Source organism: Pelecanus crispus, chromosome 3 (assembly GCF_030463565.1).
Source record: "Pelecanus crispus isolate bPelCri1 chromosome 3, bPelCri1.pri, whole genome shotgun sequence".
NCBI lineage: Eukaryota > Metazoa > Chordata > Aves > Pelecaniformes > Pelecanidae > Pelecanus > Pelecanus crispus.
In genome coordinates, this window is record NC_134645.1 from 7,638,666 (window position 1) to 7,651,283 (window position 12,618).

At 38.4% G+C, this 12,618-nt stretch overlaps 1 protein-coding gene across 1 annotated transcript in view; it reads left to right on the forward strand.

The window, feature by feature from the left end:
• SPTLC3 (serine palmitoyltransferase long chain base subunit 3) overlaps nt 1–12,618 on the forward strand; it is an 86,231-nt gene that overhangs the window by 18,613 nt on the left and 55,000 nt on the right. The gene's annotated exons all lie outside the window — the stretch shown is intronic.

A 12,618-nucleotide genomic window follows, 5' to 3' on the forward strand; every position in this document is an offset into this window, starting at 1 on the left:
ACATCCCTTCTAGATGGTCCTGCCTAGTCTTTGCTTTGCTAGTTACTGTTGGTCTATCTCGGTACTTCCTGAATTTAGGAGCACAAGCACAGATGTATGAACAGAAGTGTCATCCTAATGGAAAAGTCAGAGAAACATTATCATATCTCTCAGAGGACTGCTATACCAGAATGGTGCTATGTAAAGATGTTAACAAGACAGAGATAATGGGGGGTTTTGTGTGGCCACAAAAGGGGAAAAAAAAAAAGTCTGTACGGTCTTTGTTAGCCAGAACTTTGTTCACTGATTTGTAAAGTGTGCTGAACAGTTGCCAAAAGTCAGAGTCATGTTAATTTTATTTTAATTTTAAACAGAAACTCTATATATCTACTTCCTTCTTCCAGCATCCACAGTTTACAGGTTCAAAATGTGCAAAATGTGTATCAGCTATTTTCGGAGAGCTCAGTATTTTCTGTTCCACGTTTCACGTCATGGTGAAGTTTCTGAACATAAGATAAATGGGAAGATAGGTAATAAGGCTTAAAAGTATTTTGACATGTCATCTAGTCCATTTCCATACAAGGTAGCAGACTCAGTTTTATCCAGGGCTAGTTCTATGCTAGACTATCTTGAAAGCTATTCTGGAGCCTCTTAGCCCATAAGCTGTGCCACTCTCTTATGGGATTTTGTTAAGAGACTGACAGCACTGCTTTCTGATATCCTTTGCTAGACAATATCAACTTTGACTATACATAAAATGTTCCTAACAGAGGTTTGTTTATACCCATCTTAAACACCTCCACTGCTCTAGCTTCATGTTTAGCTGCTTTTATCAGTAGAAAGTTCTTTCTAATTTCTGATTCAGATCACCTTGACTCTGATTTAAGCATGTTGATGCGTTCCAGAGCATAGATTATTCTATTCCTCTTGCAGTTACCTTTTACATGTTTGAAGACTCTTAGGCTGCCAGTCATTAGGGTTTTCTCTTCTCTTTAGTCTAGACAATTCAAATTCTTTCCTTCTTTCCTCATAACTTACTTGAACAGACTTTATGCTTCTCTTCCCAGCTCTCTCCATTTGGTTCAACTCTTCTTTCTCAAAAAGCATTGCCCAAAGCTGGATGGAGTAATTCAGCTCAGACCGGCATACTGCTTAGTAGTGCTAGAGTGGTTTGTCCTTTTGCCCTTAACACTGTTTTTTTAAGAGATGGCTGGTTTTTTTCTAACTCCTTTTAGCTTTAATATTGCTTCCTATAGAGTTGCCTGCTATTTCTGAGTACAGTTGTGCTCTCCTGAAATCTGTTATTCTGCTGTTCCATTTCCTGCTTTTCCTAAGTCTCTTGATTTCTACCATTTTATGATCAGGATAAATGAAAACTTTGAGTTAAAATACCCTAACGTCTCCTTAAACAACTTTCAAGGTGCAGCAAAGTTTTGAGTATTGTTTTTTTAATTTGCCCCACAGCAATATGGGAAGAAATAATACTGGAGGTAAGAAAAAAGGCTTGCAAAATGTTCACAACTATTTTTTCCATGAGCAATGGGTCTAATGAAGCCTGATTTCATCTTGTTTTGTGCTCAGCATCTTCGACCACCTCAGAACATGCCTACCACATCCTCGCTTTCCAGATGGGCAAGAGACAGAATGTGCTGAACCTTGTTCAGAGCTATGTAGATGCTGGCTCATAGGTCATTACACTTGTGCTTGTGTAATTCACTCTAAGAACGGCTAAAGAGCCAAGTTATTGCTGTCTTTCCTTCAGCACATGGATTTGGATCTCTTTGCACTATCAAGGTCAGATTTTCCTGAAGCTTTCAGGAAAGTTCATCTCCTGAAGACCTCTATTCTTCCATCAGATTGGACTGAAATTCGTCTCTGAGCTCAAAAGCTACTAGAGGGGTACTTGCAGACAAAGGGGTAACATGAGGGCATAAGCCATTGCTTTGTTAAAAAACAGGTTAAAATTGTTCAAATCCAAAGGCTCAAAGAACATCTCAAATGTTCAAATTCAACTCCTTTTTTGCTTCTTGCTATGCATTTGAAAAGGTGTCTTCCTTTGCTGAAGCAACAAAATATGCTTCAGTCACCCCTTTCCCTCAGTATTCTTGCACTCAATTTCTGTCTCTTGAATTTCTGGTGTGCTTCTTATTCCTCATCCTTGTCTTTTCACCCAAGAACCACAGCCTCTAGGTGTTTGTCTCTAGGTACATGTGGATCTACTAATGAAAATTAGTACATGGTGGGGTGACGACTTTCCTTTTTGTCTATATCTAGACTGCTATAAAACCTGAGAAAGGCATTTATTTAATGGTAATTTCTGCAAACCTGATAGTTACAGAAGGTTCAGAGAGAAAAGAGAGAGAAAGCCAGCCACGCTCATCTTCAGTGTTATGACTTACATAATTACTGGAACAACTTATAAAGAATATTTTAATGTATGATATACTAAAAAAAAAGAATCATGTAACAATATATTTCTAGATTCTTTTTTACTAATCTTCAAGCAATTGAAGTGGAATACAGTTACTTTATTTTGAGCTCTAAGATTGAATTAACCAATTTAATAATGGTTCATGAATATCATTAGAATGATATAGACATTAAGAAGTCATCAAGGTCGGATCGTCTTTTCCAATTGTACAAAGCAGAAATTGAAGTCAGTGGGAAAAGACAGCCTCTTGCAGAACTGTTGTACCACCTCTGGGATCCTGGAAGAGTCCACCTGTAAGCTCCTCATAGGTATGGAGGTGGGCATTACTTAATCATAACAGATAGAATCCACCTTTTCTTGATATTTTCCAAACAAAAAATAGCTAGAGAAGGATGTTACTGTTTCTGTAGAGTTTTAGGTGGGGAAAAAAAAATCTAAAGTAAATGGTTGTCATCTGTTAAAATATATAGCTTTTCTGCATTAGGGCACAAGTTGGTGAGTCCAGGTTACTCTGTAAACTTTCAGGGGTTCTCGCAAGATAATTTTAGGACAGGTGGGTTGCAGCCCTTGTCATGTTGTTAAATGGTGCACTGATTTGATCACGTATGACAGTTCTGATGCTGGCTTTAGTATAGTTCATCTGACTTTATGCCGTGGGCACTGCTGCCAAGTTGCCTAACTATTGTTTGAATGAATTCCTGTTGTCTTGCTTAAGATAGCTTCTCTTGTGTTTGAAGGTGTCAAGCTATTCATTTTCTCAACTTTATTCCCACTGTGATGTGCTGTGAGACTATTGGCACGTTTATAGGGTGGCTGTCTCCCTCACCTTCGTCCAGTTCTTCTGTCCAAAAAACTTATGTGCTATACAGTAAGTGAGTTTATTCTGAATGTTTTTTTTTCTCCTAGGGCTCTTTTTTGATGCTTATGTCCTATCCTAGCTCAGAGAAGGACCTTGTCTTCCCAGATGGTCGTCTTCCTACTGAGTTTTTAATTCCCCTACTTGTAAAACTAGCAACGAAAATCCTGACTGCCTCTTTCCCCAGCTGTTCTTGAGAAATTCTGCTTTCCCCATCATTAAATCGGTAATTTTTTGATTGTGGTATTTCATATCTCTCTCTTTCCTCTCTGTCCATTGTATTCCAAGAGATCTGTATTTAGAAGTAGTTAATTACTTTGGAAGACATAGCATAAATCCAGCTAAGATTCTGATTGCATTAACAAAACTGGCAATGATTTTCTCTGTTGTTACCTTTCTGAAATATATGTTACTCCTTGCAATAATCGGAATGTCTTGGAGGGCACACTGTTTCAACTTAACCTGTGTGTAACTCTCAGAATAATTAGAATAATTTGCAAATTATTCTAATGAGATGCAAATTTCAGGTAGGAAGTGTGAATGATGTAAATTATATTTGTGATCCTTTAAAAAGGGACCTGATGTATTATGCCTTCCAGAAGTCGTCATCAAAACTGGTGCTGTCATCTCGGGAACCAATGATGGCCTGAGACTGTTTCTGAAGTTTTAACACATTAAGATTGAAGCTTGTGATGTATTTGGCGTGATCCAGGAAAGTCCAGGAACACATCTATTGTGATAGGGGATATGTGTCTCATTATTAAACTGTTTCCACTTGTCACCTGTGCAAAATCCTGGCCCTGTTTGAAGCTGTTGTGCTATATAATGGGAAAAGCTCTGGGATAGAATGATGATTCAGTTATGCAAGTTAGTGCATAAGACCTGTCTGTTCACTATAGTGTTTTCTTCACAAGGGGATTTTGCAGGGAGAGCAATTTGATGCTAGTTAAAACATTTTCTGGTGTTCTTTGCAAAGACACTATGTGGGAAATTGAGTTGGTAGACTGCTTCATGTAGATACCACTTGTAGATACCACTTCATCATCATCTTTTTTGTTTGTTTGTTTATTCTTAAAGCCAAAGCGATATGATTTGAATGTCCAGGAGATACTCTGATGTGGCCAGGCAGTGCAAATCTTGTAGCTTACTATAAGCTTTGGAAATAATAGCAAACACTTGAACTATGTATAAAAATGTATTGGAAAAATAACAAATGCCATGAACTATGTCAGGATTGCTGTAACCTAGGCGTTTCATCCAGTTCTTTTTTCTGATTCAACATAGCTGGCTTTCTGCGCTGTAATTGCTGTAAGGTTAGGAAATACCTTCTGGTGTTTGTAAGTATCTCTCTGGGTAGTGAACTTCATTGTTTTGTCTCTAATAATTCGAAATTATTAAGCTCCATCTTTGCCCTCATGCCTTCCTAGTTCATAGAATCATAGAATGCTTTGGGTTGGAAGGGACCTTTAGAGGTCATCTAGCCCAAACCCCCTGCAGCGAGCAGGGACAGCTTTAACTCAATCAGGTTGCTCAGAGCCCCATCCAACCTGACCTGGAATGTTTCCAGGGATGGGGCCTCTACCACCTCTCTGGGCAACCTGTTCCAGTGCTTGACCACCCTCATTGTAAAAAACTTCTTTCTAATGTCTAGTCTAAATCTATTCTTCTTTAGTTTAAATCCGTTATTCCTTGTCCTGTCACAACAGGCCTTATTAAAAAGATTCTCCCCATCTTTCCTGTAGGCCCCCTTTAAGTATTGGAAGGTCGCAATAAGGTCTCCTTGCAGCCTTCTCTTCTCCAAGCTGAACAACCCCAACTCTCTCAGCGTGGCCTCATAGGAGAGGTGTTCCAGCCCTCGGATCATTTTGGTGGCCCTCTTCTGGACCCGCTCCAGCAGGTCCATGTCCTTCTTGTGCTGAGGGCCCCAGAGCTGGACGCAATACTCCAGGTGAGGTCTCACCAGAGCAGAGTAGAGGGGCAGAATCACCTCCCTCGACCTGCTGGCCACGCTTCTTTTGATGCAGCCCAGGATACGGTTGGCTTTCTGGGCTGCAAGCGCACATTGCCAGCTCATGTCCAGCTTTTCATCCACCAGTACCCCCAAGTCCTTCTCCGCAGGGCTGCTCTCAATCTCTTCATCCCCCAACCTGTACTGATACCGGGGGTTGCCCCGTCCCAGGTGCAGGACCTTGCACTTGGCCTTGTTGAACCTCATGAGGTTCACAGAGGCCCACCTCTCCAGCTTGTCCAGGTCCCTCTGGATGACATCTCGTCCTGGTGTGTCAACGGCACCACTCAGCTTGGTGTCATCTGCAAACTTGCTGAGGGTGCACTCAATCCCACTGTAGTTATGTTGAGTTGAGTCCACTTTGAATTTTCTGGGAGTAACAGCAAACAGAGCAATAGCTGTAGCAGGCATACAAATTCCTTTTTTTTTTTTTCTAGTGTTTCTTGCTATTGCTTGCTATGTTCAGATGTAAAGCCACTGGGAGAAGAGTTTAGTATGCAAATTTTTCTATCTCCTGTGTACTGTTTGATGTAAGTGCCTTAGTTGGTATTGGATAGTATCTGTTATGGTTTATATTGCAATTTCTGAAACCTACAGTTCAACGTAGTGTTTTCTTGGATTTTTTTCCACATCATCACATTGCATTTTCATGGTTTGCTACTGGCATTTGACCTGAGTTTGTGTGCATGACTGTCAGCTTTTGTGCTGTAGAGATGTACGTAGCTTTTCTTTTGAAAGACACTGTAGTATGACCATTCTGCAATGTGCAGTTCTACTTGGTGGACTGAACTCATACCTGGTGAAAACATGTGCTGATCTATAGGTTTTGTGAAAATTGCACACAGTAGAGAGTTTACTTAATAGTTGCAAATAAACATTTATTGATGCTGGAATGCACATTGTTTGTAGTTTGTGCAGGGCTAGAAATTCATATCCTGACATACCAGGCTAAGAGACTTCTTGAATGAATATAAATATCTGCATAAAAACTGACAAAAGTAAGACAATGAAATCTGCCCCTTCGAAGTTCATCTTTGTTCTAGTTTGGACATCTTGCCACTGCTGTCACTAGACTTTTACCAACTTCTTTTTTTCCTGAACATTATTTATGAGTAAGTCTTCTGCATCCTTCCAACCTCCCATGTTGCACTCAAAAGTGTCATTTTGGCATCAGAGTAAAATGTTAGTCTGAAAATTGTATAGTAAGGGTATTGTTTTCCTAATTATGTAACAAAGTTTTTTATTTAACTCTATATTTCTAATGTGTTTGTCATTGACATCTGTATTTTCATAGTACTAGTGTCATAGTAAGCATTGCAGGACTTGATTATTTGGTGCTGAAAGAATTTATTATAAGATGAATATGCTGGAGTTTCACTTGTGCTTGAATGAAAAAATGATGCAAGTCTGGAAAGTGAAGATCCTGTCTTTTCATACCTTTGTTGGTATTTACCTGTAGTATGCTGTCATGAATTTGTACAGAGAGACTGCAGGGTTTTAGTCAGTAAGTAGATGACAGTTGATTAAGAAATCAAAAGCCTTTTCCTGGTGCTTGTGAAAAGTATGGTGAAAGGACCCAATCTTCATACAGGCCTCAAGTAGCAGAACAGAACAAGCAGCAGTTATTACTGTTGACAGGGAGCAAACTTTTCAGAGTTTCTGAGTTGTTAAATTCTAGATGTCTGGCAAGTTCAATAGCATGTGGATTCCTAAGTTATTCTGAAGGTATCTTATATTTCCTAAACCTTCTGGACAGTCTTGGAAATTTTACTCTTAGTCTTTATCGATTGCCTTACTACCACATATATATTTTTTCCTGAAACTTCAGCAAAAATCAATAATCAGTCTAAACAAGGATTGTGCAGACACACAGTAATAAGAACTAAAGGGGTTTTTGGCTTGGTTGCTATTTAGTTTGTGTTGTGTGAAGATTATACTTTCTTGTGGCTTTGTCATATTGCAAGAGGCTGCAACCTTCATTTTAGCACCTTCTAGACATATAAGTTTCACAACTATTTTTAATTTAAGTCTTGTCTGTATAGCTCACTAAGCTATGAATTCCCCATGTAGCCATTTTTGGTTTACATTTTAGAAACTTTGAGCCTGTAAGATCTGAAATGTGTTGTAACAGAAAAGAAACCACTTATTTGAAGGAAAGGATATCATTACCAGTAAAGAGATTTGTGAAGTAATCTCAGTTTGTGTCACTAGTATATTTGTTATAGGAAACCTCTGATTTTCATAGTTTCAGTTTCCTTTTTTCTTTTCCTGCGGACTGCATACAATCATTAAGAATCCCCCAGAGTCTAATGGATGCCTAGGTATGGTGATTTTTGGGAAAAAGTAATAATTATAGCAGTCAACCTGGTGGGTTTGCATAGAACCTGACAGTCTTATTCTTTGAGACCCAGCCTTCTGGTGACAATGATCCATAGGGGACAAAATTGCACACCAGCCACTTCAAACTGTGATATCCAGTGGCAAGCTCTGAGTGGGATTCAGCTGGACCATACCCTTCTCATGGCTAAGATGGGACCCTGCAGTACCCCATCTTCAGCTCCTGCTCCAGAAGGGTACAGGCCTTTATAGGTCCTGTCATCCCCATGCGGCTGTCTTACACATCATAGGACATCTAAAATCACCTACATTTAGGGTCTTGTTCCAGATGCTTTTCTTCTAACGTTAGGGAGAAAGCATCTGTGTAGAACCAAGCCATCTGCAAGCAATCAGATGTTGCATCAGTGATTATCAGTCTGTTCACCTGTCAGTTTTTAGCTGTAGCAATGCACTGCCGTAATTTGCTCAAGATTTCGGTGTCATCTTGAAATCTGGCAGATATTGAGCAAACATGGCTGTCACTTGGTTCACAGTTTTCAACACCTATCTCTTCATATACATATCTGAGTTGGAAGCTTTATGTAGATCAGTCAGCTTGCATTGTTTTTTTAATAGGTTGTACGCAACAACATGATAAAATCTGATCCAGAAATGGATGAAACTTCCTTCTTAAACTAAGGGAGAGTAAAATAAAGTTTCATCCACCTTCTGGATCGGGTTTTATTGCTAGTGGGAAACTTATATTTAAAGACAAAGACTTTATTATTCTCCCAGTAGTTTTATTTCAACAATATAGCTGTCTGCACCTACTGCTTCTGTATTGGAAATGGCCATAATAGCTCAAAAAAAATTTAATTAAGGAGAAGCTTCAAAAGGCAGATTGGGATTTCTGGATTCCTTTAGAGTTTATATTGTCTCTACAGAACCGACTTGCATGAAAACATGAGTTCTCGGGTCTCAGTTTTCTTAATGCAACTCCACTCACACTGGTTTACTCCTAACGTAGGCCTGCATAAGTGGTTACCTCTTTGCTAGTAAATTAATCGGGGCCAGCACACAGGTTTAGTACTGTGACACTATGTCTGTGCTGTTCATTTCTTAGCTCTCCCTTTGATATAAATCTGGCTCATGCCAAATAGCACTAGTCCAGAGGCTGCAGGACCTAAATGCAATGAAAATTTCTCTCCTCACTTTAAGGGTAGTATGAACAAATATTTCAGTATTATTCACAATATTACATAGCTATCTTTTATTTTTATTTGCTAATGCAAATATCATGTTTTGTAAGTATTCCTTATCAAGGCGTTGCCAGGAGTGTGCTTAATAGACTTCGAGGTTAGTTTACATTATTATTAGAGCAAGCTGTTTTGGTTAAGTTTGTGTGTCCATTATATTTAGCATTTTATACTGATGCCCATTCTAATAGCACTGTTAGATTTGTTGTTAGTGTTAGTGATAGTTTCTCCATTTTAAAAACTGAAGGCATTTACAAGGGGATTCTTCATTAAGGGAGAGTTTCAAAATATTTTGGGTAACTACAGAATATGGGGATCTAAGAGGTATGGCACTTAAAGCTGACCTTACTGCATTGGCATCATTCCTGTTGACTTCCTTGGCATCAAAATCTTGCCCAGGAATTCTCTTTCTGCGAGTGTCTTACTGGAAACCAATTTGCAGCTGTGGTTTAAGGCCAAATCTGTGACATGGGTTGTCTATAACTATGTGCTACAGAGTTATGAGGCTGAGCTGCCACTGTGGCCTTTGGTATCAAGAAAGTATTCTCAACTGTGTGTTGCATATCCTGATTGTGTTTTTGGTTTCCGAGAACTCTGTGAAATCCTAGATTTGTCAAAATCCATGACAAAACACCCAGTCGTTTTGAATTTCATCTCTAGCCTTTCTGCGTTGTGTGTCTTCACATCGCATTAGTATATCCCTTGCATTTGTGCCTGGAAAGTATACTTACTCTGTGGCAAGCTGCTGAGAAACTATTTTGATTTGGAATGCCAACAGTATTTTCAAAACAAGCCAATAAAATGTGGATTAGTATATCACAAAGGGTATTTATTCAAGATTTTTAAAGGAAGACAAACATAAAAATGCTGAGTAATGCTGGGCTGCTGCTTAAGTTGGCCTTTTTTCCAGAGAAATGGGGCTTTACAAATAAGATACAATTTTTGAAAAAGTGACCAATGGAGATGCAAGGAATGGAATCCCCCAGGGATCTCTTATTGGACCTGTGCTCTCTCACATTTTCACCAGTGGGAGGAGAAATAGGTGGCAATATGTGTTGAAAATACTGAATTCTTCAGGGTAGTGAAAAATTAGCTCTGGACAGCAAGCATTGCAGAAAGTTCTCATTGGTAGTGTGTAATGCTGATAAAACAGTAGACAAAATTGCGGGTCACTAAATAAAAACCAAATGATCCTAAGAATGCACAAATAGCAGTATGCTCTAAATTAGGTATTTATCGCAACTGAGGAAGGATATATCGTAATCATAAGAGAGATTTCTGAAACTGTGAACTGTGGCAAGAAGGCAAATAGAATGTTAACAATCTTTAAAAAAGCAACAGAAAACAAGACAAAGCATCATTTGCAGATGTATAAATCCATACTGTGCCCTCAAGTGTTTTATGCAATTTTAGTTCCCTTCCCCTATATCTCAAAAAGGTATTATTGAACTTTGCAGAGTGAAGAGAAAGTCAAGCATTAAAATATAGATTTTTAATTTTTTTTTTTATTTTTTACATCCGTGTAAGGACAAGGACACTAGACTAGACTAGAATTAAATAGATTAAGATTCTTCAGCTTGGGAAGAGAGAAGCGGAGAGCCAGAAGTCATCTAAGTACAGCAAATTGAGCTGTGTAATTTGTTCAGTAGGAAAGCTGAACAAACAGAAATGGTCAAAGTAAGTTGTCAAATGAAATTATCAGGTAATCTTAAAATAAAAAAAAAGAAATACTTTCTTTACAGATTAAATCAATTATCAAAATTCACCATTCATTTCCACAGTATTTGTGGGTTCAAAAATGATGAGCAAATTCATAGTTATCCCCTAATGACTGTTAAATGTGTTAACACGATCTAAGGCTCACAAAGTCTCAAAGCCACCAACTGCTGGAAGTTGGGAGAATATACTGAGGAAAGTATCATTCTCTATTTTTGTTTTTAGAATCTTTGCCTAATCATCTGCTACTTAGGATGGCTACAGTTGAGGTATGGAACTAGAAAATGTACTGTCTACTACAGGTGTTATTATGGATAATAATATACTTGTGAGTGTACAGTTCAGCAGAGCACCCAGTCAGTGTGTAACTAGTGTGACTAGTGATCTCTGAATCATTTCAGGCATTTGTAGGAGATCTGCTTTATTTGATTTTGGTACCAGCAACAGCTTAATTACATCTATCTTCGCTGTCTAGGTGCTTTAAATGCACAGTCTCCAATTCCACCTCTTTCTTCTCAAACAAAACTTTATGATAACTTGTAAAAAGTCAGCAATAATGTAATGCAAAATGTCAATTAACCATTCATCCACTGACCATTTAGGTTGGCTGAAATTGTTGAACGTCTTCATGACATTTAGTCAGTCACCCGTACACCAATGCTTGGATTTTAAGTGCTGCACGAAAGCATCCACATTACTGCTCTCCAGAAGTAGCAAATCCACTGGTTTTGGTTTTGGTTTTTCCAGTCCTGAGACTTTTTCTCTACTTTTTTGTGGGACTCTAGGGATGGATGAAATGCTCTTTGTTTTCCTCACTTCAGTTTTTAGACAAGATGTCACTATATTTTTTTTTAATTTGTTCTCCCAGCCTTGTACTAACCTTGGGCTGTTTGAAGACTCTTGGTTTTCATCACTCATAGACTGGAGAATATGGGTCACAGTCTGACTCTGCATGCTTAGTACTTTACTACTGTTGATGCCATTTACTACTAGCTATTTGTATTAAGGATAGTAGGTGACAGAGGTTACATGTTTAAATATGTATGTCATACTGACTGCATAAAACAGCAGCAGCTGAGAGTTCCACAACAGAAGAGTTTTATTGTGGAAGAAGAGTTTTGCAATGCAGGAGTCTGATATGAGTTTCCCTATTCCTTTACCAATAAGATACATAACAACAAAGAGTTTCTTAATAAAATTGATGAATAGAGTCATCATGCTAATTCTCTCTTCCGGGCTCAGGTGCATTATCACCTGATCACAGCTTGACAAGCTACAATGTCAATTGAATTGCTGTAGATGACCATAAGTATGCTATTAGCCCATGGCAAATGTAAGGTAATATGACTGAGCTTAATTCTTGATGAAATACTGTGTCTTGTCACTGTGTGCCCACAGCTGTTGTGGCTCATGTGAAATATGAGTTGACTGTGTATTTAACTCATCTTCATAAAATGTTTTTCATGGTAAATAGGTTGCCCTACAAAAGCAATTAGCTTGAGGTAGGAGTGCATGTGTAGCATTGCTTCAAAGGTCTACCCTCACATGGTGAGAGCCAGCCCTGCATTCCTTCTCCCTCATAGGGCAGTAAGTCTTTCCAAGGTCTAAATGTGTTTCTGTTCAACCCTACCAGCAATTTTTTTCCTTTTTGGGTTTCCTTTATATTTTATCTTGTGCCCAACACCTTTTTTTCTTTCTTGCCTTTCTTTCTCTCCCAAGAAAACTTTGTGAATCCAGGACTGGACAGCAAGTTACTACTGAAATCAAAATCTTTTGAGGATAAAGGCATTTTAATGAAGTATGAAGGTCAATAATACTCTAGGTCTGTCAAGTACAGTGAATTTGCAGTTGTTATTAATATGATTATTCTATTTCAGCTTGCTGCATTACATAAATAGATAATCTACTTTTTTGAGTTCATCTATCCCACAGGCAGCAATGTATTAATGGTATTTCTTCATATGTTGGTAGTCTTGCTTTATAATATGCTCAAAAAAGTATGTCTTGTGTCTTTTTTTTTTTTTTTTTTCTTTTTTTTTTTACAGAGGGCACTGTA